The sequence below is a fragment of the Pan troglodytes genome, chromosome 8 (assembly GCF_028858775.2).
Source record: "Pan troglodytes isolate AG18354 chromosome 8, NHGRI_mPanTro3-v2.0_pri, whole genome shotgun sequence".
Taxonomy (NCBI): domain Eukaryota; kingdom Metazoa; phylum Chordata; class Mammalia; order Primates; family Hominidae; genus Pan; species Pan troglodytes.
The window spans coordinates 93,972,499-93,996,024 of NC_072406.2; the positions used below are offsets into that span (position 1 = coordinate 93,972,499).

A 23,526-nucleotide genomic window follows, 5' to 3' on the forward strand; every position below is an offset into this window, starting at 1 on the left:
GGAAATGCTGAGTTTGAGGTTTTTCGAAATCACAGACACAAATAATGGACAAAATAAAAATTCAGACTTGTAAAATGATTAATCCGAATTCCTAACACTGGAGTTAGTGGCCTCTGCCCTTCACAGAAAGCTAGCTAGTCAAGAATCTGGTCATGTATAGGACAAACACCAGCTTTTCTCAAAATTCTCTGAGATGAACTAAGTCCAGCTTCCAAAATATGAGCCTTTAAATATTTGTTATTTTCTAGGTATAGCCGGTCAAATTCCTCTAAAAGATCACTGCTATTTTGGAATTCTGTTGGAAACCTGATTTCAGGTACTTTGACATGATTCTGGGTTGTGTTGCTAAAATGTTTCAGGGTAATTATAGACATAATGCTATGTTATTTGTCAGGCAGAAAGAGAAATTCATCATACCTCATCATTTTTAGACTATTTGTGGATCAACCAGTGACTTCAAGGAGGGAGCATGAATTATCTGCAACTTTCATTGAATTATTCAGTACCTACCATGCATGATTCTAATTGTTTCAAAGGTATCTCCCTTAAAAATAAATGGCTTTTCAGCTAAATTTTTGCCTGCATCTTTGTTTGATATGCAACAGCTTTGTATCACCACTGAATTATAGAAGAGAAATTTACATTTATTGACAATATATGTGTATATACAGACACATCCACATGAAATATATATGTATATGTGTATATTTATGTACACACACATGTAATCTATATATACACATAAATGTATGCATATCTACATATGCATATATGTATAAATACAGATACACAAAGCACAAACATGCATACATACATATATATACACACACACATAAATATATTCATAGCTCTTCTTTTGAAAGTGATGAACATATTTTTCCACACAGGAAAATATTTTATGGTGAGCAAAATTGTGAATGTAATAGTGATAACAAGGTAACATTATATAAGTGGAAGATACACTAGAAATCAGAGGAGCTATTGAAGGAAGGCTGTGGAGGGCACCCGTGTAATGAGATGGAGAGGAGAAAGCCTTGAGTTCCCTCCAGAGGTTGGTGTATGCAGGTGTTTCTCCTCCACACCTTTTTCTCTCATCCTTGTCCTAGGGCAGTTAGAGGAAGGCTGTTCCCCTAGAGAGAAAAATGTAGTATCAGGAAGAGAAGAAAACCTTTCCCTGTTTTATTTTAATTCCATTTGATTTTAATCCTTCTAAGTGTTTCTTAATGGCCATCTTGAAAAATGACATAGGTAATAAGATTCCTAAAGATTAATAGTTCCTTAGAACACTCAAAATATCAAGACATTGCTGGAATTAAATTTAGCCATATCTATATTATATCCTAGGTCAAGCAGTGGCTGAACTCTCATTTTCCCATTTCTTTTCTTTCCTTCGTTCCTTTTTTTTTTTTTTTTAGACAGAATCTTTCTCTGTCGCCCAGGCTGGAGTGCAGTGGTGTGATCTTGGCTCACTGCAGCCTCTCAGGTTCAAGCAATTCTCCTGTCTCAGCCTCCTGAGTAGATGGGATTACAGGCATACACCCCCACACCGGGCTAATTTTCGTATTTTTAGTAGAGACAGGGTTTCGCCATGTTGGCCAGGCTGTCTCAAACTCCTGAACTCAGGTGATCCTCCCGCCTTAGCCTCCTGAAGTGCTGCGATTACAGGCATGAGCCACTGCTCCTGGCCCCCATTTCTTATAATACTTTACTACATGCCCAGCCAGAATTACAAGTCTAGGGTATAAAATGGGTACCAGATAGCAACATAGAATCCCAGAAATATCAAATGTCACATTTTTTGTAATGCTATAAAACATATTGTGAACTCATTATCAATTCCATTATTTGGTAACACAGAGGGAGTAAATTCTAACACAGTGATTACATCCTTATCTTAATCCTGAAATATTTTAAAAGCTTTTCTTTTTCTGTTTATATAATCCTCCCACTTCCTCCTGGCCACGTAGGAACTAAGCCAGAAGCCTCTTCACCATCAGCTAATGCCTGGTATGCAAGTGAAACTGAGGTTGCTCCTTTAACACCTGTTAACATGGAGTACCCACCCTACCTTTCTTTTTCTTTTTCTTTTTCTTTTTTTTTTGTTTCTTCTCAAATTCCATGAAGATATTTAAAAAATTAGAATACCAAGATATCACTGACATTATTTAGACAATGCACTGAAGATCCCCCAAATAAACTGACTACTGAAGCAGCTTACAATCTTCAGTACAAATTCCATCATAAAGTAGGAATATTGAAAGAAGAAAGCATTACGGTGCCTGGTGTGAATTCATTGTTGCATACCACAGAGCATGGTATTATCTGAGGAAACAAGGTGGTCAGGGGAATTATAAAAACAATAGCAAGTTTTCTGTGTTTCCATTTGAGTGTATCTCCAGCATCTATTCATTCATCCTAATTGTCTAGAATCCACCTGTGAACTGACAGGAATTTACATAAATAATACATTAAGAACTTCTCCAATTATTTATTGCTACATAAAAACCACAACAAATTTTATGCCTTAAAGCAACAACTTATTATTTTCTCTCAGAATTCTGTGGATTGACGGGGCCTAACTAGCAGCTACCATTTGTGAGACTTCAGTCAGATGACTGCTAATGTTATCTGAACATTGACTGGGATGGATAAAGACATGACTCACTCTGATGCAGGTAATCACCATTCTCACTGGGCAATCCCACTTGCCTGGAGGTCAGGTGGGATTGTTGCCCAGAGGACCCTCACATGGCCTCCTCATGAAGGTTGGACTTCTCACCTTATGGTGGCTGGATTGCAAAAATTGGAAGAGGCCCAGAAAGAAGCCTCAAAGCCTTTTATGATCTCACCTTGGAAATACAACATCGCTTTCACTAAATAGAATCATCAACAATCATTAAGATGGCCTAGTTTTAAGAAGAGGTGAATTTGATTTCAGCTCTTGATGTGAGAAGCAGCATGCACAAAAAGGTAGAAGAACAAACTGATGGCAGACATCTTTGTACACTAGCTACCACAAAAGGTTAACTGTAGTTCTGACTTCCATACCTTGGAGAAACAATTTTTACTACTAATGCAAACTGACACCTCTTCATAACTAAAACACTAAATACTCAGGTAGAATTTTACAATGATGGTATCTCCTAATCCCCAGGTAATTCCTGAATTCCCTCACTTCCTTTAACACTCAATTTATGTATTTAATATCACCTGATCTCTATTTCCATTGTGCAAATATTCTCATTGACCTCCAACCACCACTTTTAGCTTCTTGTACTTCTAGCAGCCTAATCGTAGGTTAAGTGGACAATGTCCAAGGATACAGCCTACTTTCATACGCAAAATTTATCATGGGAAAAGCTGTAAGCAATTTCATGGTCTTGCATTCCTCAAACACACGCTCAAGCTGGCTTTTAAAAAATTTCTTCAACACAGTGGGATTCAACAATTCTTTTAGCTCTGAGCCACTGCTATTGAAAGTTGACTACATGGAGAAATAAATAAGATTTCAGAACCCTGTAAAACAATATATCCTTCTTATTACATGTGCTTCTCCCCAAAACTTTGTTGTTTCTAAGCATTTAATATTCTTCCCTGGACCATGAATAAACCGTGCTACTGAGTGAAAAATCTTTCTTCAACTCCTTTTATTTATGATTCCATTTCTTTTTTTGAGACCGGGTCTCGCTCTATTGCCCAGGCTGGAGTGCAGTGGCGCGATCTCGGATCAACGCAAACTCTGCCTCCGGGGTTCAGCCATTCTCCTGCCTCAGCCTCCCAAGCAGCTGGGACTATAGGCGCCTGCCACCACGCCTGGCTAATTTTTTTTTTTTTTTTTTTTGTATTTTTAGTAAAGACGGGGTTTCACCGTGTTAGCCAGGATGGTCTGGATCTCCTGACCTCGTGATCTGCCCACCTCAGCCTCCTGAAGTGTTGGGATTACAGGTGTGAGCCACCACGCCCGGCCTATTTATGATTCCATTTCAATAGAAATAACTTCTCAATCCCTAAGTGCAACCTAATGATGAGATGAAAATCACTTGAGACCTTCCTGAACATCATCCCACCCACTGATATCTGCTTCCGTCAAGGGAATGGATTGTACAATTGAGTCAGCTGAGACCCTAGAAAATAATTTTTATTCCCACAGACGTCAGACTAGACCCAATAGATCCAAAGGAACCTTAGCTAAGCAGTGACCCATACAGAACATTCAAATATGATCCCTTAGTATCCCTGGATAAAACCCAGAAACAGACCTTAATGAATAGATTTCCACACAATCTGGAATTCGCACTCTTGAGGTAGAGCTTTGCCCATGATAACATGATTCTTAACATTTAAAAACATGAATAAATATGCTCAGGCTTAAAAAAATAAATGCTTATTTTCACTACTTCCAGAATCTCAGCAACAGAAACTTTGTGAGAATCAAGCCTGCTCATTGAAAGACACACCTTAAACCAAATTTCTTATTTTTGATAAAATCAACCTTGCCTTTCCTTCTCTGAGCACTAGAAAACACTGTCTAGGTGGTGTTCTCTCTTACTGTGATAAGCAATAAACTTAGTATGCTCTATCAACACGTCATGCTGATGTTTAGGGAGCTGATATTCCACCAAAAGTAGTGCTCAGATGATTTTTTTGGATTTGACCCCAAAAGCACAGGCAACAAAAGCAAAAATAGCCAAACTGGATTACATCAAACTAAAAAGTCTCTGTACAGCAAACAACAAAACAAAAAAGCAATTTATAGAATGGGAAAAAAAATTTGCAAACCATACATCTGATAAGGGGTTAATATCTGAAATATAAAAGGCACTCAGACAACTCGATAGTAAGAAAATAACCTGATTAAAAGTTTGTAAAGGACCTAAATAGACATTTTTCTTCAAAACAAGACATAAAAATTGTCAACATGTATATGAAAAGGCACACAACATCACCAATCATCAGGGAAATGCAAATTAAAACTGCAGTGAGATATCAGTTCACATTTGTTTGTCATGCTGGACCTCTACTGATTCCAATATGGAGGGCACCTTGTTGGAGAGGCTGCAGAGAAGACCAGAGACAGGGAATGAGACGTTGGGTTTATTGAGGACTTACATACAGAGGCCGTCCAGTGGCAGTGAGCTGGACAGGAGAACGGCTAATGTTTGTAAAAAGCGTGGAGTTTATATATCATTTTTACTTAGCAACCTCCACCCAACAACCTCCATTTAACCCAAAACAAAAGGCCTGGATGCCCTGTATGCCCACATCCCAACAAGTGGGCCTGGGGTTCAGATGTCCTGCATAGATAAGGAGTGAATCTTCAGGTTGACCATTCCCAGGTTCCTTAGCTTGGAACTCCAAACACATATTCTTTTTAGACCATAGGGTCATTCTCAGGATATGCTTTTGACAGTGAAGGGATCTGTTCAGGTGGGTTTACATTCTTGGTCTTATAGGGAGGAGAAGAAAAAATCAATTGTCCTTGATGGGTCTGGATCTTAGGCAGAGAAGGACTTTGGGAGGACAATGAGTGGGGGATGGTCAGAGAGAACTTGAGGTTTACTTCAATTCAGCATGTCAACAATCCATATTTTGGCATATCTGTTTCTGAACCCCAACATTGCTGCATATCATAAATATATACAATTTTTATTTTCCAATTAAAAATAATTAAATTTTAAAAAAAATAGTGCTCAGAATGCTGAAAACAAATCTGTCAAAGTCCTAGCAGAGGGGGAATGATAAAGTTGGCACAGGCATGCAAATATGGCATCAAAAGGTCAAAAGTGTCACTACTATTTTCCCTCTATCTTAGGTCACATAAAGGATGTGCTCAAATAAGGCCTGTACTTCTCGAAATATTAAGGGCCAATCCTGGCTTTGGGACACTTTCTAGATCCTCTGAATTATCTGACTTAAGGTTAAGAAATATCTAGGAAGTCATCTTTCCAGGTCTTTCTAGGTCATTGCAGATACACACACTTGCAGGTGAAACTGTCATTGCAAAGATTATGGTAGTGAGAAAAATCTAACATAGCTGACTCCATCTTGCTTCTAGCCTTCTAGGCTGGCTGTCTTCATGCATTTCTGGGCATGGGCCAAGATTACTACAGAAGAAATTTAGTTTATAGTTTCACTTGGAAAAGATGATAATGTTACCGGAAAGGGATCTCAATCCAGAGAGGGTTCTTGGATCTCACACAAGAAAGAATTTGAGGTGAATCCATAGAGTAACGTGAAAGCAAGTTTATTAGGAAAGTAAAGGAATAAAGAATGGCTACTCTGTAGGTAGAGCAGCCCCGAGGGCTACTGGTTGGCTATTTTTATGGCTCTTTCTTGATTATATGCTGGACAAGGAATGGATTATTCATGAGTTTTTTGAGAAAGGGGTGGGCAATTCTTGGAATTAAGGATTTCTCCCTTTGTTAGACCATATAGAGTAACTTCCTGACATTGCTATGCCATTTGAAACAGTTATGTTGCTGATGGGCGCGTCTTTTAGTGTATTAATGTATTAGAATTAGCATATAATGAGCAATGAGGACAAATGAGATCACTTTCAGGACCATCTTTGTTTTGGTGGGTTTTAGCCAGTTTCTTTACCACAATCTGTTTTATCCGCAAGGTCTTTGTGACCTGTATCTTGTGCTGACCTTCTACATCATCCTGTGACTAAGAATGCCTAACCTCCTGGGAATGCAGCCCAGTAAGTCTCAGCCTTATTTTACCCAGCCCCTTTTCAAGATGGAGTTGCTCTGGTTCAAATGCCTCTGACAATAACAGTCTCTATCTAAAACTAACTCCCTTCTTGCTCAAGGAATGAAAATCTAATGAAAGGCCACAAGATTAGGATTATGGGAGGGGTCTGAACTCTCAGTAGTCACGTGGCCAGAAGCCACAAGATTGGTAACTTCCTCAATTACTCCTGTTATACTGTAGATAACATCACTATTAAAGTACCTAAGATTGGTTTTTTAAAATGTCTTTTAGACTTTTGAATTCTGACAACTGATTGACCCCACTGGAACTCAGGACTCATGACTCATCCAGTCCTGTGGCCCCCACGTGGAGGCAGACTCAGCAAACAAGAACCATTTTCCACAGCCCTATGATTGCATTCCCCAACCGATGAGCAACTCCCATTTCCTAGTGCCCTGCACACCAAACTATCCTTGAAAAGCTCTAACCTCTGGACTTCTGGAAGACTGATTTTAATGATAACTCTATCACCTAAATGACTAGCTTCTTTCTTTACTGCAAAGCCACAGTCTCAGTGAACTGGTTTTTGTCTGTGCAGTTCTTCTTGCGCAGCAGGCAGGAAGAACCCATTGGGCAATTACACACACACATTCATACGCATATATACACACACAAACGTACATGAATACATAGAAAGAGAGAGAGAGACATGGACTGTGCCTATTCTTGCCCCTCACTTACCTTGAGTTAGGACAGCCTTTGGAACAACTCTAAAAACAGAACCGACGTCTTAACACATTAAAAAACTGATACTGTATTGAAGATTCATTCCATGGGGAAATGGGGAAGAAAAGGGATAACACACAGCAGAAACTTAATAAAGTTCCTTATTAGACATATTCATTCTTTCTCCTTCCAAGTTCCTTAAATTAGCAAACCACTCCTCTCTCCTTTCTTTTGCTTCCCACTTAATACAAATCCCTTCTATAGTTCGGAGCAACCCATCCCTTTCTATCTCTTAACAAAACAAAAGTCTGCAATTAGCTAAAATTTTCCTGCTTAGAACGCAATTTGGGGAATAATCATCTGCTACTCCAGCCAAAGCAAGTGGAGGGATGGTGGGGTAGGGGGGTGTCACCTTCTCTCATAAAAGAATTTACCCCAAAATTTTACATATGCAGTTCATTTGTAAAATATTCAAGTTACATCAGACCTCCGTAATTGAACTTTTGCTAAATCCAAATCATGTATGCTGAAAACGGAAGTAATATTCTACCAGAGGAAGAAGTTTTTAATCAAGACGAAGTAACAGGAGTCTATAGACAAATATTCAATGACCTGGAAAATTAAAATGAGGATTAATTTCAACCAACAACTTGCTCTGTGTGTGTGTGTGTGTGTGTGTGTGTGTGTGTATGCATGTGCATGTGTGTGTGTGTGTGTAGGAGAAAGAAAGAAAGGGACAGAGACAGAAAGGGAAAGAAATTTATTTTAAATAGTGAAAAGCTAACTATCTTTGTTTTTCAGGTAATTATGTGTTTATTTGCTCTGCTGCAACAGAAAGTGGCTGAAACTGATTTACATTTAGGACATAAAATTGAACACTGAATAAAGATAATAATAGATAAGTTACATACATAAATGCATAGTGACACCCACATTAACATTTAAAAGATGTGATATTTTTGTTATGTCCCTAAATCCCTGTGTTATTTAAATGAGGAAAATCACTGATGCTTAGAGTAATTCAGGAGGAAAAGAAAGCATTTTGGTGAAGGGGATAGATGACTGGACTTAGAAGAGAAATAGTGTATGAGTTCTTTCACTGACTGATGGTGTAAGATTGGCCTAATCTCTTCCCAATGTAAACACTGGGCTTTCTTTTTCCAGGAAAATGAAGCAGTTGAATTAAGATAAGCCTCAACCCTGTTTTGCCTATGGACACCCTGGATTTATAATTGTGCTAAAAAGTGTGGCCATAGCCAGAAATATGTAATCACAGTGTTTGAGATGTACTGATTTAGGAGAGGCTTAACAACAATTTGGTGCTGTGGTAGGTTGGTATTCTGTTATTGTTGCTGCTGTTGCTGCTGTCATTCTGGGAAAGCAAATATTCTTTGCTGATCGTCACTGTTCTGAGGTATGTGCATCAAATAATAGGCAGTTTTCAAGCCTCTTTGACAGGTGCAATTACATGCAACCAGACTCCCACACGAATAAGCCTGATGAAGTCAGACATCTGTTTTCCTACACATACAGCTCTCATCCCACTAGTACCTCATGATATTCTTTCTTCTAATGGAGTATGAGAAGTGGTAAGTTCTCAGGAATTTGAATACTTGAATTAATCCACAAACAGCCCAGCCATCTACCATGGCCATAGATGGACACACAGACATGAGATGACCCAAAGGAGAAACATATAGTGAGGACAGTGCCAGACCAATGGAACAGCAGGAAGGAACTGCTGGCCTTTAGCTTCAGAATTTACCCTAATAGTGTAGGTTAACTTCCTGTGCACATCAAAGTCTCGTTTTATCTAGAGTGAGAAGGCTTAAAGCTTTAGATTAAGGCCAAGCAATTTCCACAGTCCTCTTCCAGCAGCAATGAAGAGGAAGAAGAGAATCCAAAAACACAAATTCCAAGAGATGCTGATCACAACAAGTGGATGAATTAAACAACTGTGAGAAAAAATAAAACCTGCAGACAGCATGAACTGCCTGCTCTTCACACTGAAGGTTGTATCCCTCAGAACTGAAACTCAGTGGCTGCCCTTGTCATGGGCTTATGGCCATTCTCTTGGAAGAGATGGATAACATGGAAGGATGTCTGGGTGACATTGCTATTTCATAATCCAGGACAATGAGGAACACCAGAGGCCTTGCTAACACAGGAGGCCTTGTTAACACAAGGGCTGGGCTATGCTTTTGCTAAACATTAATTCCTCCATTTCATAATGATTTTTACTATTTTGAACTGAATTGAATATAAAGATTGCTTTTTCATTGTAGCTGAGTTATACCCTGTTGATATATGTCTATTGATAAATTACATGCAATCACATCCTCCCCAATGCCTAATTAATAAATTCATCCTTTGATAGGTTTGGTTTTATAAGTTGAAGGTCACAAAATGGAAATTTACTTCTTCTCTTTCTTTCTCTCCTAATCAAAATATTGGCTGTAACAGTATTTACTATCATATAACAAATTACATTGACTATGTGCTACATCACCTGATTACTTATTTATTTATTTATTTTATTTTTTTGAGACGGAGTCTCGCTCTGTCACCCAGGCTGGAATGCGGTGGCGCAATCTGAACTCACTGCAACCTCTGCCTCCTGGGTTCAAATGATTTCCGACTAATTTTTGTATTTTTAGTAGAGATGGGGTTTCATCATGTTGGCCACACTGGTCTCGAGCTCCTGACCTCAAGTGATCTGCCTGCCTTGGCCTCCCAAAGCACTAGGATTACAGGCGTAAGCCACTGTGCCTGGCTTCAACTAATAATTTCTATTTAAAGACTGTATAAGAGATAATTCTTTATAAATGGAAGATTAACAAGAGATTTCTATGTAAATCTTCCATAGTACATGCCCCTTAGAGCATGATTTTAATATATTTATTTATTCAATACATTTATGCACTTTCAGGTACTATGGTAGGTGTAAGGTAGGCAATACTGAACAGAGCTGATATATACCCCTGTCATTATGACATACACAGATCAACACAGAAATGAATATATAATTTTCATTTTGGCTACATATGTAATTTTCCTGTGATACTCAATATTACTGGACACTTATTAAGTGCCTTCTAGATGTCAGGCATTAAGTAAACAAAAGTAATAAAACTCAGACCAGCATTCAAGAGCCTTAAGCCCCAACTGGAGATAGATCCACATTTACATTGTTCGAAAAATAGTGGAATTAAATGAAACTGAAAAATAAAATTGAAGACAGTGCCTAAAATTGTTGGTGTATTTATTTCTGGGAGTCTGGGCTACTACTTTATCTTCCTTCTAGCCTATCACATATTCCGTATTTTATATATTCTACATTTTGCAATAGAAATATGAGAGTTTCTTTATAATATATGAATGTATAATAGCACCAATAAATGGTGAAGATAGTAAGTAATGCATTACATCAATTAAAGGAAAGAGTCAAGGGCTGGAGTGTAATGGTAGAAGTAACATACAAGTTAGTAAAAATGATACCTAGTTGGTAAAAGTCAAGTTGACAAATCTAGATAGAATAGTATAATCAATAAAGTAGAAGGAAGGAAGTCATATTCCAACTATTGAATTTAGCATGTGGAAAGGACCTGAGACTAGAATTGTAATGGTAGGATCTAGAATGCCTTCAGTAAGAGTTTCGAGTTAATATAAATGCTACATTGGAGATGAGGCTGGAAAAGTGGATTGCGGCTACCTTGTGGAGGGCCCACAAAATCCACGGTCATTTAAGTAGTGGAGCATAATTTAGGATTTGAGGAAGATGGTTTTAATTAGTATTTATTTAATATTTTTTTTCTTTTTATTGAAATCAGATCTTGCTGTGTTGACCAGGCTGGTCTGAAACTTCTGGCCTCAAGAGATCTCTTCTCTGCTAGGATTATACAAGTGAGCCACTGTGCCTGGCTCAATTAGTATTTACTTAGATGATCCTAGTGTTACCAGTTGTCCTTGTTCTTGCTCCTAAGATGGTGGTGGGCTGCTTCCTAGGTGGTGGCAAACCTCTTGTTCTCTGTCCTGGGGTTCTTGGCCTCAGGGATTCCAAAGAATGGAATCTTGGACCACGCAGTGAGTGTTATAGCTCTATTAGAAGCGGTGGGTCACAAAGAGAACCGTGGAACCCAGCAACTAGTGTTCAGCTCAATTAGGGCGAACTTGGGCACTTAGCCGTGCAGGAACAATGGTGAGCCTTTAGCCCTATCTGGAGTGGCAATGGATGCCTTGCTAGATCAGGAGCGCAGTGGACACCCTGCCAGATCCAGAGGGGCGGAAGTCAGTGGCGGGTCTGTGACGGCAGCAAATAGCAGTGGTGAATGGCGAGCAAAAGCTCAGCTCAAGTCTTAACAAACATGGACCAGAAGAGAGTGCAGTTGCAAGATTTAATAGAGTGAAAACAGAGCTCCCATACAATGAGAGGGGACCAAAAAGGGGTTTCCGTTGCCGCCAGAATGCCTGGGTTTATATCCCAATCATTGTCCCTCCCCCTGTGCTCTCAGGCAATAGATGATTGGCTATTTCTTTACCTCCTGTTTGTGCCTAATTAGCATTTTAGTGAGCTCTCTTTACTACCTGACTGGTCAGGTGTGAGTTAAGTTGCAAACCCCGTGTTTAAAGGTGGATGCAGTCATCTTCCCAGCTAGGCTTAGGGATTCTTAGTCAGCCTAGGAAATCCAGCTAGTCCTGTCTCTCACTAGCAATAAAGAATAAAATGGGTTGGAAATGTGAGGTGAGCAGAGTTTAGGCACAGCCATTGACTACTATAAGATGGTTTAGTTGCTCTGACTTCAAGTGAGGACTCTGAATAGTGAAGTAGAACTAATATTGAAAAAGGAAGAAATAGATGAACAGTTGTGATTCAGAAATAACTGATAAGACTTACTAACTACTTATGTTTGTTGGTAATGTGATAAGAAACAGTCAAGGATGACTCCAATGCATTGAAACTTGAGTGACAGGTGCAGTGTCATAGTGCAGAGAGAAAAGATAAATTTGGAGGATTAGGCAAGTTAGAAGAAAGAAGATGAGTTCATTTTTGCTGTATGTAGTATGAATCTACAACAGTGTTGCCCAGGGATGTGGTACCTTGGCACACAGGCAACAAGTGAAGGTCATATATTTAGCTTTTAAAAATATATAATCAGGTAGGTGGTAATTTGATTAAGCTTTTTTATATTTTATGGCAACCTTCATCTTTGTATTCCACAGCCTATTATCTTTGTATTCCACAGCCTATTATCTTGAATCATTTTAGAAATATAATAAATGATTGCCTAATGAAAAAAAAAACTGAACAGATGACTGAAATCTCCAAGGAAGCATGTATAGACTTTCATGAGAAGAAAACTGAAAATTGATTTTTGGTGGAGGTATGTATTTGAGGAGTAGGGACCAATTCAAAACACTGGAAGGAGTATATCAAAAGATGGTAGGGGAGTAAAGAGAGGGTAGTGCCAAGGAAGCTGAGGGAGTAAGGAATCCTAAGGAAGAAAAAGTGGAAAATAAATTAGAACTCTGCACGTATCAGAAAGAAAGGGAGTAGAAAATAGGCCGTAGCCTTTGGTCTAAAGGGGGCTTTTGTGGCCAAGTAAAGAGCTAGTGATTTTAATGAGAGAGAGTGGAAGCTAGATTCCAAAGGAATGGAGAATAGGAAAGCTCCGAGTATGCAAGGACAGCCAGCAAGATCCCCCAATTCGGAAGTCTGAATTGAGAAAAATGAGATGGTAATGATGGTAGCTCCAAACAGTATGAGAATTGCAGGAAAATGTTTATGAAATTAGAGGAGCTTTCAGCCTTTCAGCAGAAAGAAAGCAAGATAGTTCTTTTTAAGACACCCTTTTTCATTGTTGAATTTATTTAAAACTATTGCTTTTTTCCTTATTATGCTATATAATTCATTACATTTTCAGCATTAGTTATTAAAGAAATCAGTTTTAAGGACATGTTGGGATGTGCACTAACTTACTTTCTGCTAACTCTTCTGCTGACGCTGTAATCTGCTTGAAACTAATTCAATCTAATTCCGTAGAATGGATTATACTAGAAGAAGATAAATTGATTTTTTAAAGAAAAAGAAAGACCTGGAAAAGTGAATGGCAAACACATTTTTTTTTCACTCAGCAATATCCGGTTAGCTGTAACTGATGTTTGTTATTGCAATAGATCTTGAAATCCTGCCTTAAAAACTTTAATGGGATTAGTGGATCAGTGAGTGTTATTTAAGGTTTTGCCTCATTTACTGTGATTTAGGAAGCAAGATGTACAACAGACAAATCCTAGGCACTTTATGAATGGTGCTGCCACCTAAGGCATACAGCTAACCAATATTCATAGTGTGATATTTTATAATTTTTCCCTGATATGTATATTTTGTGTCTATATATGTGTGTAATAAAAGTGCTTTGAGGATTGCAAAGCACTTTTAAAAAATATTTTTACTTTATTTACTACAAATGCTGTACTCTAGATGAGCTACTTGACCAAAACTATTGAGCCACTTAGTTGATGATCAGATTTTTTTTCAGTAAATAAAGCTCTCTGAATTAATTAATCAAAGAATGTCACAGAAGAACATTCATGGCAATTTTTGTTTTAAACCTGAGGTTCGCAAGAAAGGCTATCAAACCATGAAGCAATCTTTGAAATAGTAACAATAATTATAATATAAAATATGTTGTAACAGTTTTTAATTTTAAAATAATGTATTCATTATATGTTTACATGTTTTATACTCATGTCTACAAAATGAAAATGAAGCTTTAATGGATAAAAAGCCTTACTAAGCTTGGGCGAAACATCAAGGAAACATAGAATAGCACTAATCACCTATCTGAACTATGCACCTTTATACACATCACACATTTAGCAAATAGTCCTTTCTAAGGAGGCAAAATCAATGCTGTTTTTTTTGTTTGTTCGTTTGTCATTGTTGTTGTTTTTGGAGACAGAATCTTGCTCTGTCACGCAGGAGTGCAGTGTGCACTGGCGTGATCTTGGCTCTCTGCAACCTCCAGTTCCCGCATTCAAGTGATTCTAGTCCCTCAGCCCCAAGTAGCTGGGATTACAGGCATGCACTACCACACTAGGCTAATTTTTTGTACTTTGAGTAGAGACCGAATTTTGCTATGTTGGCCAGGCTGGTCTCAACTGATCTCAACTCCTGGCCTCAAATGATCTGCCCTCCTCAGCCTCCCAAAATGCTGGGATTACAGGAATGAGCCACACCATCAGGCCCAATGCTGTTATTTTATTGGCTTTTCTTCACCTGCAAAAGTGTGAAGAAGAAATTAAAATGAGTAAAGGGATGCAGGAAAAGTCTTCCCAAACTGAAAAATAAAGTCAGTTCTTATACAACATTTACCAATGGCTACAACTTGTCTACATTTTTATTAGGCACACCCTTCAAAATGGTGACTCGAACTGTTGAAAGCAACAATCATACAATAGCTGTCATTCTGACAGTATGGAAATCAGTTTGAAATTTCTGTAAAACATTACACTTACATGTCATATTTGTGTGACAAACCTCTGTTAAATGCTTGCAAGTTTGTAGAATGGTTTATCCACACTATCACATTTAACACTGATTCTGTGAGAGGGGGCTTATTTTGACCATTTCCAGACAGGAAGCAGGTACTGAGAGGTGTCAGAAGTGGTAAAAACTGAATTTTCCATTCAGGCTTACTGTCTCCCAGGCAAGGGTTCTCAAAAAGCATCTTTGTGTGGGGGTATGAAAGAGATTAGAGATCATATGGATATAAATTCAAGTCTTAATTCCAACACCTGACAGGTAACTTTGCAAGCTTTGCTACAAGTATCATTAAGCTCTTTGAACATTCTTTGCTGTAAGGTTTTTGTGAGGCTTAAATGAGATAATGTTTATGAAAGCACTTTGTAAGTATTAATTTTCTATCAAAATGTTAACAGTTGTGATGTATTTGCCAAAAGAAAGCTGTACTGATATTTGGAATGGCCTTGTGGGAATGATTTTAATGGGAAATAAATTGCCTGTGAAACAGTCCCAATCACGAATGCAAATCCTGCTGGCAAATGTGGCAGAGCCTGGAAAAGACACATTCAGATATTGTCTCCTTATCCCTCTAATGTCTCTGTGACTAAGGGAGTGTAGCAGCTGCTGCTATCACTATCACTGTCATAATCATTATTTTTAAACTATTGATGGAAAACCCAAGAACAGGAAAGTGTGATGTGCATCTGTCTGTGGTGTGTTTGAAGAGTGTTTACGTGTCTGTGTAAGTTTTAACTCAATGCCCCTAGTACATAGAAAACACTCAACAAATTGTGCTACTATTGCTGCTACTGTTTTTGTGCTATTTTATTCAAGAAAGCAAGTTTTAGCATCTGTTATTCAGAGATAATCTCCACGTATAAGTAGATTCCTTGGATATCAAGAGACCACAAGGAGAAGTATTTGATTTAATTTGGCAATGGGGATTCATTTGAATAGGTAGAATTAATAATGAGTAACGTGATAAAGAGAAAATAACAGTTTTAAAATATTAAATGCAATTTTTGAAGCTGGAAAATTTAGTTGACTATGAGTTGTAAAACTGGGAGTTTTCAGAGTAGCAATAATAATCAGAAGAATTAACATTAGTTGAGCCCTTATGTTATGCACCAGACATTATGGATGTTTTTTGTGTGTATCATCTCATTGGAATCTTGCAAAACCCCCATAAAGTTGGCATCACTTAGATTCTTTGATGAAGAAACCACGCACATGGATAGCAAATGGCTGAGTCTGGCTATGAATGCAGGTAATTTCACTCCAAATTGGTGTTATTACAACACTATGCTATTCCCTCTCCCAAAATACTATTGAAGTTTATACTGAATTAGTGTGACTATGGTGTACAGGAAAGGAGACTTAAGGGGTCCTGTTCTGCACTTTGGTTGTCAAATCACTAGAGGCCAGGGCAAGCAATGAAAGTTACAAATAAATGTTGCCCTGGTGTAAGACAATCAGGATGATGAAGACACTTGAGTCCATGTTACATGAGGGCATTTGAAATCATACTTATAGAGTCCAATAATATAAATGAGTCATCTTCAATTATTTATAGGGCCATCAGATAGAAAAGAAATTGGGAATGCATTCTTAAGGGATACTTTTAGGATTATTGGGTGAAAGTTACATGGAGATATCAGCTCTCTCAACATATGCTGGAAATTCCTTTAGAGCAGACAAAACATAACAGTTTGACTCCAGATGTCTTCACATCTAGTCCTGTGTCATTGGTGGTATTTAAGCATCAGTTTTCTTATCTGTTATGCAGAAGAGCAATTTAGATAAACAATGAGGATATAACTGGATGATTTTAAATACTCTTCCAAAATTTGCTTTCTGCAACTTTGAGAAATGGCCAATTAAGCCTTAATAAGACTCTGTGCTGAGGACTAAAAATTGTGAATATAAGTGTGTTTGCAGATTCCTGCCCCGCCCCCCAAATCAGCTAAAAGACTTATGTACCTGTAGCCTGATTTGCTCCCAATTTCTTCCCCTCCATTCTTGCAGGAAGGACAAGGATGCTATTTCCTGCAAGAGAAGACAAATCTGCGTAAGAGAAGGGGCCATAAGACATGAGAATGTAGTGCTGGCTTGTATACTGTGGGTTGAAGTGAATTGAACAAAACCATCTGAGGGTTGTTCAGAAGATAGACGGGAAGATGGTTTCAGAAAAGTTTCTGTGACCAAAGTTAATATAGGAAATTCCTCTGATGTTCTTTGAGAAGCAAACGTAAATAATTGGATGTTTCTTAAAATACGTTTGGCTGGCAAACTGTGTTTCTTCAAAATAACATCATTCCGGGGTTGAGTCATCCTTTTGGTTTTTTGGGGTAATATGTTAGAGGGCTACCATCCAGGATTTTGCATTTCAGCTCCAGCACCCAGCCATACTCAGTCAGGATGAAAGTCATCACTAAAAATGTGAGTCAAAAGTGTATTTTCATCCTTACTGCCAAGCTGTTGGAACAATGGAACTGATGAGGAAGAGTCCATCAAATCAGGAATTATACAGGAACGCTGAAGAGTTTTCAAGAGGATGATATCCTAGTAAGATTTTCATCATTTGAAAGAAGACTCTATTCAATTATCAAATTTTTCACAAGAAACACAAACCTATGCATGATCTCTAGCTTGAGCAAAACTCAGCAAAGTACCTATCCATCATGACATACCAATTTGGAGCTTGTGATTTGTTTTGTTTTATTTTTCTCCTAACTGCCACAGATACCAATTGATATCACATGAATATCGAGAGAAGTTATGTCCTACCTGAATTGTTTAAGACATTTGTTTTTGCTTCCATGATCAAAATTGCATGATCCATCAGACAGACTCTGGAACGATGATGGTACAGGTTACCTGTACACTTAAAGTTAAGACTTCAATGATAGAAAGTAGGCCAAGAGTTGAAACACAACCCGATACCACAGGAATATACCAAATTGTATTATTAACAAATGTATTCCTCCCCACCCCCACATCTGTGGAATGGAGAAAACTTCTGTCTGCTTACTTTGGATTTGGTTGGGTACTTGCTCTGAGAAATGGAATGTGGACAACAGTTACCTTGTGTCAGCTCTGAGTGGAGATGTTGAGGGACATCCATGTGTCTTCTGGATCTCCTGCAGCCCTGCTGAGATGAGCACAGCCAAGTAGGTGGTCCCAGAAGAAGAACAGCTGAGCCCCACTTAAAACCTGGAGAATGACTGAGATAGCCTACATACAAAGTTATGAATAAAAAACAACAATAGTTTTATTGCAGGTATTAAGTTACTTCCAAAAACCCCAAAAAGTTGTCTAATCCATAAGACAATGATAAAGAGGGTTAGAGATAAAGAAATGTCATTGATTATGTATAAAACATTTAAGGGACCATATAGCCAATATTTCTTTGAAGAATACTGAAATGAATGTATGATAGTGATGGGGTTCTTACACCAAAATTAAAAAATAAATCTGTATCATAGCAATGAGGGTAAGCATGCTTGATTTTTGTACTTAGACTAGAAAAATACTGGGAGCACATAACGATGTAATGGTGTGCAGAAGAAAGACTCCTTGTTACTCATAAGCAGTTAATTGAATAGATTTGGGTGCATTTAATATCAATAATTATATTTTTTTACATAATGAATTATCACAAATTTAGTGGCTTGTAACAGCCCTCATTTCTTATCTCACAATTTCTGTGGATCATGAGTCTGTGCACAGATTAACTTTCCTGAGCTCAGAAATTTACAAGGTTCAGGTCAAGGTGTTGGCCAGAGTATGTTCCCATTTGGAGGTTTCACCATGGAAGGATCCACGTCTAAGCTTGCTCAGGTTGTTGGCAGATTTCAGAGGAATGGTGAGAGGAAAGGAGGTAAGGAGAGAGAAAAGGAGAGAGAATGAGAATGAGAGTTTATGTTCCTTAGAGCCTTTAACTTCATGGAAGGTCTGGATCCTCTTTAAAAGAGCTCATCTGATTAAGTCAGGCCCACCCAGGATAATCTCCCTTTTAATTACCTCAAAATCAGTGGATTAGGAATTTGAATTGCCTTGAAAAATCCTTTCATCTTTACCAAATAATATAATTATGGAAATGATATCCCATCTCTTTTGCCATAGTATATTATTAGAAGTAAGTCACAGTTTCCACAGCATACAAAGCAGGAGGATTATACAATGCTGTGACTCATTGGGGGTCACCGTCAGGTGTCTATTACAGCATTCAATTATCTACCTTGGACGACATTATTACTCTGCAGAGCCCCTCAGTTTTCCCATTGATGAAAACAAGGCAGACAGCGGACAAAGAAAGATATGGTGACTTGAAAGTAGGGATAACTAATGAAGTTCAGACTGGAAGCCCTGTGAGGAGATAGGATGGCTGGGATAAGACAGCTAAAATGTGTTTCTGAAAAGCCACCAAGAAGCCATGACTGATTCACTGTGAGTAAACTGGTTCCTTAATCTCCATCAGAGACACACAGATGTGCAGAGACAGGATCATTCCCAGGTTGGAAATAGGCCCCTCTAATTTGCTAACACTGTGGTGGGGCTGGGCAGGCACCCCAGAGTATCTATCTATTTACACATCAGAGACCCCAGGAAGGATGGGAAGTGTGGTTGGGTTTCAATATTGGCTAGGAGAGACATCTAGTGGCAGCTGGAAACTGGGAGGGTTGTCATCTGGTAAGCACATACCCTTTAGCAAGTGAATGCACAGAGATTCTTAGTGGGGTTGCTGATGGTGTGTTTCTTCTGCAGGGAGCCTTTCATCCACCAATTTCCAGTTGTGAGAAAAGATATTTAGAAGATCATAAACAGGCTACATCTGGTAATATTTTCAAAGGCACCTAAGAATATTTATATTCCTCTAAGGAGGTGTGCTATCATTAGAAATAATTGTAACTTCTCGGAGCCACATTGTATTTTGGAGTGTGTGTGTGTGTTTGTGTGTGTGTTTGTGTGTGTGTGTGTGTGTGTGAGAGAGAGAGAGAGAGAGAGAGAGAGACAGAGCAAAGACTGACCGGGAGAAGATTATGATATGGTAAAACGTATACAGATAGAAAGAAGGAAGGGAAGGAGGGAGAGAGGGAATTATAATGCTCTGGCCTCTCCACACTCTTCCCAGTCTCTCGAGACAATGCTTTTTGTTTTTGTTTTTTTTGCTAGCTTGATTTTGCCTTCCCCACTTTCTAAGGTCTATAGCTTCCTGCAAAAATGGAATTTAGAATTTTGAGATATCTTTAAAACTGAGCAGAGGAAGGTGGGGCTTGAGAAAAGGGAAAAAAGTGAAAGATAAGAAAACTAAATTGATCTATGTAGTACAAAGCTGAGAGGGTCGGGAGAGGTAAGGATAAAGAGCAGCGATGATGCAGTGAAGGATGGGCTGCAGGGATGAGCAGAGGTTTGAGTGAGGGGCTCTCATTAGCCTGAGGTGAGAGGAGGTCGTGAAGGAAGGAAAAGAGAGGAGTGTTGTTGAGTTTATTTTAATATAATTAAGATTTTCTGACAGATACAAGTTAAATATTGGAATTATTTTCATTATTATTTTGACTGGTTTTATCCTAGCAACTAGTTAAAAGCCCACATGGTGGATGTCCAATTACTATTTCTGAATAAATGAATATTATTAGTTGCCATCCTCAAAGGCCAGGTTGTACCAGTCTAGGCACAGACAATATGAGCCATTTGCAGAATATGATGGTAGCTGATGCCACAGTGAAAACAGAGCCCAATGGTCTGGCAATGCTGCAAATCTAAGTCAGGTATCAGAGTTTTCCAGTGTGACCTCAACACACCTTTTCAATCAATCCAATTTAACATACAGTTAATGGTGGCTTATCTCATGCAGTTCACTGCAACAGTTCGTGTTAGATTACAAAGATGAAAAAAAGGCACAGGAAGCCCTCAAAGTCAAGGTGTTTAAATATAACAGGTGTTTCAAATACATCTGTCCAATAAGACCTGTTCCTTCAAAGATTGAATAATTCCCATCATTTGTTTTGTTTATTGATTTATGCTTCAGTTCTTTTATCTACTTGAAATTTTTTCTTCCCCCCTGTTTACTCTTCTTCATTTCTAAGGCTCATCCCCAAAGTTTTCTCATCTGTAAAATTAGCATTTTTGAATCTTAGAAGGTTCTGAGGCTCTTCCTGACTCTCTCCTAAAACTTCCCACGGTGTTCTCTCATCACGAAGTTGTGGCTGGTATGAAGCCTTTATGTGCAAGCACTGTGCCTCACGCCACAAGCTCAAGGCTCCAGGCAGTTTAGGTCTCTTCCTGGACTCACCACAGAACCGCCTCTGCTCCTCACTGGCAGCAGCTTTCTTTCTCAGGCTTTTGTACCCGTTCGTGTGCTTGCGTCCTGTTCGCCTATTTGCTTTCCAGACTACAAGCCTTTTGAGGAAAACATACTGTCTTATCTCCCTGGACATTTTAAAGAAACATTCAACTATAAGGGAAGGGAATGCTTTCGTTATTAAATCTGGCAGGAAATCAGTTTGGCAGAGATTTAGCAGTAGTTTGTGTTACTGAAAGTATCTGAAATAGTAAAATTGAATTTCTTTGGAATTCTTCCATTATTTAAAAGTTTTGAAATTCAAGTGAAATGGAGATTTCCTCAATTACTCCCAATTAGTAATGTTTAGTTTCATGTATAAACTATATACACATGCATTACCAAAGGATAATAAATTCTGTAGGCTTTTCATTGCTTCCTTGTCATGAGATTTTGTTATAAGAAATACTGTGTTTTTCCCCCTCCTAGCCTGAAGGGAAAGACTTGACTGCAAGTTGTTTTATTCAAAAGAATAGCAGCCCTTTGAACTCAGCGGGGAGGAGCAAGTGTTATTATGAACATTCCATTCTCTTACCTTTTCATCCTCTAAGTTAGTGATCTCTCTGTGTTTACATGTTGATTGGTAGAGTTTGAGGCAGTTATATTGGAATTGGATGGGTGTTTGTGGCTCAAGTATTTGAAATATAAAGTAAGTGTTTCATTATTGATTCCCTGCCTACTTCTAAAAATTAAAATAGGACAAGATACAATAAACAAAGGGGTTAAATAAGACTACTAAACAAGGGTAAAGAAGCAAGAATTCGATAACGTCCTAGCATGCCCAGCTAGGAAAGATGGGGATTTAAATACCAGGGAGCTGACACTCTGCCAAGTGAGGTTGTTTAAAGAGCTAAGTAGAAAAAGGCAGGATAATCCACCTGGGATGCTTTCTCCCCCTTTACGTTGATAATGTCTGCCATCTCAGCCTAAAAGTTACTTTCTTAGAAGAGAGACTTTCTTATACCCCCAGACAAAGTCAGGCTTACCTCTTAAATATTCTCCTAGGATTATTTCTCTTTATTTTATAGAAGTCTTTATAGAAATCTACATTGATATGTGTGATTATTGGATTAATATCAGTATGATCCTCTAGAGTATGAGAACGTGCCTGTCTTCTTTATTGTATTTCCATTGTGTTGCCAAGCATCAAGATTGGCAAAAGGAAAAGCAAGATAATTGTTGAATAAATGCTATTGAATGAACGTGGGGAAAAAATAAAGAATGGGGGAGCAGAGATACTTAAAAAGAATCCCATGAGTGAAGCAAAGTCAAGCCAGAAAAAAAAATTAGCAAGGAACAACTCCAATTACAAAAGTGGGATTGAGTATATAAGAAAAGAAAATCAAAGGTCCAAGATGAGTAGATTTTAATAGAAGCAAACACAAGGCCTGGTGTGATGGCTCACGCCTGTAATCCTAGCACTTTGGGAGGCCAAGGCAGGTGGATCACCTGAGGTCAGGAGTTCGAGACTAGCCTGGCCAACGTGGTGAAACCCTGTCTCTATGAAAAATACAAAAATTAGCCAGGTGTATTGGTGGGCACCTGTAATCCCAGCAACTCTGGAGGCTGAGGCAGGAGGGTCGCTTGAACCAGGGAAGTGGAGGTTGCAGTGAGCTGAGATTCCATGGAGCTCTGGCTTGCTTGTTTCTAACTCCAGCTTGTTGTACATTGTGGGATTGTTTGGTTCAATGGCTTAAGTCAGCATGTACAATACAGTGGGGGTAAAAATCAGAAACAAAGACTATGGGAATCTTGTCTACAACTGAATACAAGATTTACCTGAACATTATTAATAGTCAAGGAAAAGAAGAAAGTATAATGAATTCCAGGGAAAAATATAGTAGCAAATTCTAGAGAAATTTACTGTTGATGTATATAGCAGGAAGAGAGGAAACTAAAAAATAGTTATTCTTAGACTGTAGACCCAGCAAATCACAACTCAGCCTTCCTCTCCCACTGCAAAAAGCAAAGTGTAGAAATATTGGTTACATCTCATAAAGAATGGCTGTTAATGCCTCAGGAGAGAAAATGCTTATGTTGCAGGGAGAATTCATAGAAAAGTCCTTATAATCAAGTCATTAAAGTGATGTTACACACACACACACACATATATATGCCAGGACATTGAAGCAAAGACTGGCTGCTGTCCATTTACAAAAGGGACTGAGTGCCCTACAGTGAACTGAAAGGATGAGAGTCAAGATACACAAATGTCATCCAAAGACAATGGACAATTTTG

General features: G+C 38.4%; 2 long non-coding RNA genes across 2 annotated transcripts; both read left to right on the forward strand.

The window, feature by feature from the left end:
- The first annotated feature begins 243 nt into the window (after nt 1-243).
- On the forward strand, nt 244-572 carry LOC134807189 (uncharacterized). The gene is made up of 2 exons (XR_010146978.1): nt 244-316; nt 432-572. It is a non-coding gene; the product is annotated as an uncharacterized LOC134807189 (long non-coding RNA).
- A 10,969-nt stretch (nt 573-11,541) lies between these two features.
- LOC129136129 (uncharacterized) lies at nt 11,542-18,439 on the forward strand. The gene is made up of 3 exons (XR_008537444.2): nt 11,542-12,578; nt 12,666-12,803; nt 16,970-18,439. It is a non-coding gene; the product is annotated as an uncharacterized LOC129136129 (long non-coding RNA).
- The last annotated feature ends 5,087 nt before the right edge of the window (nt 18,440-23,526 follow it).